The following is a 7452-nucleotide window of genomic DNA, read 5'->3' as shown; positions in this document are numbered from 1 at the left end:
GCCTGGGCTGAGACAGATGGCAGTGTGCCCATCTGTTCACCCTACCTCCTAGCAGATCCATAAAATATGAAGATAATGATTTATATTTTATATGGCTCTGTGGTCTCATCTCATCTCATGTGCAAGATCACATTTGCACATACAGAATTCTTCCAAACAACAATGAGAATTATTTATAATGATTTATCGAGTGTCTACTATGTGCTGCTCATTGCATTAACAGCTCAGGTGAACCTCACAACCACTGTCTGAGGGAAATACATGAGAAGCCGTGTACTTTCTAACTTGGTATCATGTGTTGTGGATTTGCCCAAACGTGAGTCTCGTAAGAACCCTGTGTGTTGGGTGTGGCAGGAATTATGATCCCCGTTTTGCAGATAAGAAAACGGATGCTGAGAAAAGTTAAGGCACTTGCTCATAGCCACACAGCCAAGGAGTGTCAGCCAGCTCTTTGGATCCTGACACCTTACTTTTACTCTGATTTCACAGACACAGTGTTAAATTTAAAAGAGACCTCCAGTGTAAAACACCACTTTGGCCTGGATCTGCTGCCCACTCCAGCTAAACACACCAATTCCTGACATTGATTTATTAGTAATTCAGCTTGCTCAGGGTCACTCAGTTGAGTCTGGACTGCCTGGACAAGGTGCCCAAGGAGCAGAAGTAGAGGGGACCAGCCCTCCCGTCACCTCCCCATCTCTTAGAAGACATTAAACACTCTCTGCTTCCCCCACCCCCCGACTCAGAGAGGGCCTGGGTTGCCAGAAGGTGGACAACACATTCGATCTGCATTACATCAGCTTGCACAGCAAGATAAAGGCGGACAGAGTGAGCGCAGGGTCTCAAGGTCACCATTATTTCTTCATGCCAGGGTCGAGTCTTAGGAAAGCAAATAAAATGCTGTTGCTTGCTTGGAATTAGAGAAGGCAAGGAGGAGATCCCTGGGAGGCACTTTCCTAGGCCTCGGCCACCAGATACTCCTGCCAGCCCCTCAAAATCCACTCCCACTCCCCAGTCACAGGCCCAGCCCACACAAGCAACAAGTTCTGCCACTTAAGGTGTTCTCCCCTTGTCCCCTCAAATTCTCTCTCTGCCAGGATCATGAGCTGCTTGTTTCTAACCTATACAATTACATGGGTAATCGTGAACCAAGATGATTCTTGCTGGTCTCACCTTTGCAACACGTGAACTTAAGGTACATTTTGCATCTGGCTAAATCCTCAGATCTCTGCTTTATCTTCTACCTGGCTCACCTGATTCTCAGACCACTTTCCACAAATCACAGCAACAACTACAACCAAGCACCAGCAGTGGAGGTGGGGGGAGCACAGGGCCCACACACGGCTCCAGAGAGGGGTGGGGGAGACCCCATGTGCAGGAGCTGGAAGACAGTCAACGCCTAGGATGCGAAGCAAACGGGCCACTTTTTAGCTTCAGGCCAAGGTCAGGTGCTATATCTGTTCTTATCAAGTTAATGGCTTGACATGTTTGCCATCTGAGAACAAGACATTAAAAGAGGCTCCGAAGCAAGGAGTTAGATTCAGGGTTTAGCTCACTTGCCTGTCTCACAGGTGTTCCAAGATGATGGCTGTGTCCCTCCTGGGAGCAATGCACAATTCTTCTTTTTTTCTTTTTTTGCTGCACTGCACGGGCATGCGGGATCTTAGTTCCCTGACCAGGGATCGAACCCGTGCCTCCTGCAGTAGAAGCACAGAGTCTTAACCACTGGACCACCAGGGAAGTCCCCAAGGCACGATTCTTCATGTGAAATTCTTCACGCAGCATTTTCTTACTTTAGAGCTTTCGTTCCACAAAATGTATTGAGCACTTACTATGTGCCGGCATTGACAATGAGCAATTTATAATTTTGCACTTATTATGTAGGACCTGTTCATTCTCACCACAGCCCTGTGGGTTAGCTATAAAAATGCCCCATTTCACAGATGAGGAAACTGAGGCTCAGAAAGGTAAGAAGCATGCCTGAATTCACACAGCAAGTACATGACAGAATCAGGATTCCAATGGCTGTGTGGCTCACCACGGCCCCTTGGGGCACCTGAGAAGTGAGAGGCAGTCCTACCTACAGAAGCCACATCCCAGGGGAGAGATGGGCTTGTAAACAGATCGTGAAACGTAAGGTTTTCCTGGCTCTAACAGAAGCAGGAAGAAAGTGTTCTCTTTTTCTCTCTGCCTCTTCCTGCAGTGGTGCTCAAGGGTGGGACCCAGATCTTTGGAAATGTCAAGTTGAACACTGTCTTTCTGTGGCTTCCCACTTCTTTGCTAGTTGTCAGAGGGTCCAGAGGCCTGTGAGGAATGGCCACCCTGGAGGGTCCTTCTGTTCGCATTTGACAGCCAGGACTGTCACCCACTGTCTTATTCACTCTCTCACTTCTTCCTGGTCTCTGCTCTGGTCTCACCTCCTCAGGGACATCTTCCTCGAATTCCTTACCTAAATAGCCTACCCCACTCCTTTGTGCCTTGCACCTGCTTTATTTCTCTTACCGCATTCATCACCATCTGAAGTTTCATTATACACTTATCTGCATATTGTCTGTCCCCCCAAGTGAAGACAGGTCTTTTCCTGTCTCAGTTGCTGCTCTACCCCCAGTACCTAGAACAGGATCTGGAACACAATCAATAATAAATAATTTATTGAGCAAGTAAATCAATTTAAACCTTACAACAATCCTGCAAGGAAGGTATCATTAACATCACGAACCTCATCATCATTTTAAAAATAAGGGAACAGGCATAGAGAAGTCATACGGCAAGTCAGGTCACGCGGGGCACCCCGTCAGTCTGGATGTGTGCCCGGGCCCCTCTCATTCCCACACCGCCCTCTTAGCCCAACATTGTCTTCCTCTCCTCCTTTGACTCAGTCCACAGTTCTGTAGTCCAGGGACCGTTGGCTGATTGTGGAAAGGAAAGAAACCCAGCAACACCTGGGAGAGCCATTTACAGTCCCTGGGCAGGGCAGAGTGGCATCCTCCGAGAAGCACAGCACAGCATCGATGTCACCATCTCCCTTCCGGTTGCCACCGAGCATCCAGCCGCCATGCAGTGGGCTGGATTCCGTGGACTTTACCACCAGGGCTCTTAGAATTTTTATCATTAACTTCATTAGAGTAGGAATCTCAGTCTATAATGGAACTGTATCATTGCTCTGGCTAAGTAAGAAGTTTTAGAAACTTACTGTTAATAATCCCTCAGTCCTTTAGTTTACTAAATATGCAGTTACCTACAACATGGTACATTAGGAGAACCATTACACTGGGAATCGGGAGATCTGAGCTCTTTCCCTGTGTCTGCCAATAAAGAGCGGTGTATGGGAGGTACTGATGGGAGGTACTGATCCATCTCCGCCCGGTAGGCAAAGTCAGGGAGAAAATACACCTGCATTAACTCCGGTCCTATTTAACAAGTCCTCACAACCAAGGCAAAGGCCACCTTGAGAGCGTCTGCTGGTTTCTAAGATGCTAATGTACCATTCCCTTTGCCTCCACCACTTCCTCGTGATTCATTCCCATCTAAACCAGAGCTAAACTATGCCCCAAAGTGGTTGACTGTTTCTGCAAGGGACGAGGAATACTGGTACACCTCCCAGTTCCACTGTCCACCTTGAGGGGTCAGAGCCACATCCTCTCTGAGGCCATCGGGTCTTGTTTTCTCCAAGTGAGCTCTTGAGACAACTGCAGCTGGGCTTGTTAAACATGCACGTTCCCAGGGCCCCAGTTAAAGTCTTTGGGGGTGGGGCTCAGGAATCTGCATGTTTAACAGCGTCCACTGCCCCTCTCCCCATGCCCCAAGTGATTCTGATGTCCTCACAAAGTCTGAGAACTCATCCAGTCCAACATCCCATTTTATAGATGGGAAAACTGAGGCTTATGGTTACAAAGCCACGAGTGGCTCAGTCAGGGCCATAGGACCAGAACGCAAATTTATTTCTCAATCTCTCTCTGCTTCTTTCTCCTTCTTTTTTCCCTCCCTCACTCCCTCCCTTCCTTCTTTTCTCTCTTTATTTCAAGAACATAGACTTTTTCTCTCTCACCATATACAGGTCAGCAGAGAGGTTCCAGTTCACTGGGCAGCTCTGCTCCACATGGCTATAGAATTCAGAGTTCTTGTGTGCTTAAATAATGTTCTAGGGGTTTTTTCTTTTAAAGTCCTAATTCTTTTAAAAATCAGTAATAACAAAAGATGGTCTGACACATAGCAATGAGTAGCCATAATTTTTCATCTGCCAAGGAGGCTAAGACTTAGAGTGGGAGTGAATGAAAAGTAGTCTTATCCATTTGTTCACACATGCATGCCTTCCTTTATTCATCAAACAGTCACTGACCATCCAATAGGTGACTGGTGCTGGGACTACAACAGCACCTAAGACAGGGCCCCTGCCTTTGTTCTAAGTCAGTTCACGTCACAGTGTCACTCAGACTAGAAAAGGAAACCGGATGACTTATGAGCAAGCGTTGGGGCAAAAGGGGCCAGTGGTAGCCCCAAAGGAAAAAGAACACGGTCCCAGCCCGGCTTTGTTCTCTCCTGTGACCATCCCCTTTAGCTTCCCTCTTCTTGGAGGGGCAGAATCTGTGGCGCAAGAATCACATACACTTTCAGCTGGAACCACCATCTTCCAGTAATTCGCCAAAATGACCAACACAAAGGGAAAGAGGAGGGGCACCCGCTACATGTTCTCTAGGCCTTTTAGAAAACATGGAGTTGTTCCTTTGGTCACAAACATGCGAATCTACAAGAAAGGTGATATTGTAGATATCAAGGGAATGGGCACTGTTCAAAAAGGAATGCCCCACAAATGTTACCATGGCAAAACTGCGAAAGTCTACAATGTTACCCAGCATGCTGTTGGCATCATTGTAAACAAACAAGTTAAGGGCAAGATTCTTGCCAAGAGAATTAATGTGAGTATCGAGCATATGAAGCACCCTAAGAGCCGAGATAGCTTCCTGAGACGGGTGAAGGAAAATGATCAGAAAAAGAAGGAAGCCAAAGAGAAAGGTACTTAGGTACCTTTCTCTGGGTACCACCCAGAGAAGCGCACTTCATGAGAACCAATGGAAAGGAGCCTGAACTGTTGGAGCCCATTCCCTATGAATTCGTGGCATGATGGGTGGAAAGAAAAGAAAAGAACTAGACTGTATAAATGTTTCTCTTAATTGAGGAGAAGTGTGTGTCCCTTCCCCCAAACAAATATTTAAAGCACATTTTGTGTCCGAATTCAGAGGGTGACGTCTTTACTTTTCAAATTTAGTGGGTTTTCTTCCTGAAAGATGTGAGGTAGGTTGTTGTGTAATTACTCCACTGGTTAATAAACTGTCGGATAGTATTTATAAAATATTTGTACTAGTTTGAAAATAGTCTCTAAACTCCTATGAAAAAAGGACTTAAAATAAATAAGTGAAAGGTTATCTGTTGCGTTATAGTTACGCTCAGGAAAAGTTGATTACTCATAATTGCATCATAAATTAAGTAGCTGGGTTTGAGGATCAGGAACTTAACTTTGAAGCCTACTACTTAAAAATACATTGTTAAACTAGTTACATGCTAGTTCTGCGTTGTTTAGACCTTTCATGCAGCAGGGCTCAGAAAAGTGTTAAAAACTAGAATACTTTTTTTTGTTTGTTTTGCGGTACGCGGGCCTCTCACTGCTGTGGCCTCTCCCGTTGTGGAGCACAGGCTCCGGACGCACAGGCTCAGCGGCCATGGCTCACGGGCCCAGCCGCTCCGCGGCATGTGGGATCTTCCCAGACTGGGGCACGAACCCGCGTCCCCCGCATCGGCAGGTGGACCCTCAACCACTGCGCCACCAGGGAAGCCCTAGAATACCTTTTTTATTTAAACTGATGATAAGTATTTCTATAGCATCCAATACGTTATGTGACACTCTAAGCACTTTACATAATGTACTCATAAAAAACTTGGAATAAGTTTTATTTTGCCTATTTTACATGAAAGGAAGCTTAGGCACAAGTAACTTGCCCGAGGGTAAGGTGCTTAGTGTTGGGCAAAGATTCAAACCTTGGCAACCCATAATCAGATCTTAGTCATCAGTGCTTTATTGCTTCATATTAATAGGAATACTTTAAATCTACCTTGTCTAGTTGGAGCACATTTTTTTTTTTTGCGGTACGCGGGCCTCTCACCGTTGTGGCCTCTCCCGCTGCGGAGCAGAGGCTCCGGACGCCCAGGCTCAGCGGCCATGACTCACGGGCCCAGACCGCTCCGCGGCATGTGGGATCCTCCCGGACCGGGGCACGAACCCGTGTCCCCTGCATCGGCAGGCGGACTCTCAACCACTGCGCCACCAGGGAAGCCCTGGAGCACATTTTAGGTTTTGTTACTTCCTGGATATTTTTAATTGGATGTGGTAAACATCCAGTAGGGAACTGATCCCATCCCATCGCCCTGCCTTCAGTATTCTATGATAATACCTGTAGCAAGCTTATTTAAAATGAAAGCCTTGACTACCTACTTAGTATTCTCTCCTTGCTATTAGACTTGAGGACAAGAACCTATTTATAATTTTAGCAGATGCTGTGAATAGGTAAAAACCCAATGTTAGTGGCCTTGAGTTTCATCTAGTGAAGTGTGATGGTAATAGGGCTGCTTTGGAATCCAGCAAACCCTGGCTTTGAATCTTGGATTCCTAACCTAACTCAATAAATGGTGGTTATTAATTGCCCTCCTCCCCAAAAAAAGAGTCACATCCAGTGTTTCTAGTCCCAGACTGGCCGCATCCTGGGTTCAAGAACAGAATCCAGGGCGGGGAAGGAAGGAGGCTCTTTCTCCTCCCACAGCCTCAGTGCCCAGTGTGCTGAGGACACCGAAGTCGGAGCAAGGCCTTCCCTGACAGACCAGGAGGCTTAGCAGTCCGTGCAGAGCCAATAAACATCATCTCCTTGGACTTTAATAAGGTTTTGAATGGGTTCCCACTTAAGTAGTCCTTGAGAAACTTGGAAAATATGGCTCGGTGTGAAAGTTTTATTAAGCAGGATGTTGGGAAAATTAGTGGTGTCATTCAGCATCCCCCAAAATCATTTTTGGCATCAATTTGCTTTGCCCTAGGTGGTCTCCAAGCCATCCTTTTCTTCCTCCCCCTCGGTCTCTCTCCTAATCCCAGCAACCGTTCAAAGGGACTTGTGCAGCTTTGAACAGGGTTGTAAACTGGGACTTGCATAAAACCAGGGGTCAAGGGAGCTATAACAGAATGATTTAAGCAAACAAAGGCCACTTTATGTTCCAACCTAAATGTTGAAAAACATAAAACCATTCTTAAATACATGCTGGCTGAGTATATGGAGAAAAAACTTCCTTTTGAAAATAAACTTTGTCTTCTATAAGCGGTTCATTACACACCATCATAAAAGTGAGGTCCCGGCAGAGGGAAAAGCATTGCAAAGGCAGAGAAAGGAGAAGAGATTGCCCAGTGGGCTCAGA

The 7452-nt window shown here is 46.3% G+C and overlaps 1 pseudogene; it reads left to right on the top strand.

Moving 5' to 3' along the window:
• Positions 1-4604: 4604 nt before the first annotated feature.
• LOC113623643 (60S ribosomal protein L21 pseudogene) lies at positions 4605-5137 on the top strand (annotated as a pseudogene).
• The last annotated feature ends 2315 nt before the right edge of the window (positions 5138-7452 follow it).

This window comes from Aethalodelphis obliquidens, unplaced genomic scaffold (assembly GCF_003676395.1).
Source record: "Aethalodelphis obliquidens isolate GAN/ISIS:26980383/991018 unplaced genomic scaffold, ASM367639v1 scaffold11, whole genome shotgun sequence".
Taxonomy (NCBI): Eukaryota; Metazoa; Chordata; class Mammalia; order Artiodactyla; family Delphinidae; genus Aethalodelphis; species Aethalodelphis obliquidens.
Note: the sequence above shows the minus strand (reverse complement) of the source record. Positions and strands in the feature narration are given on the sequence as shown.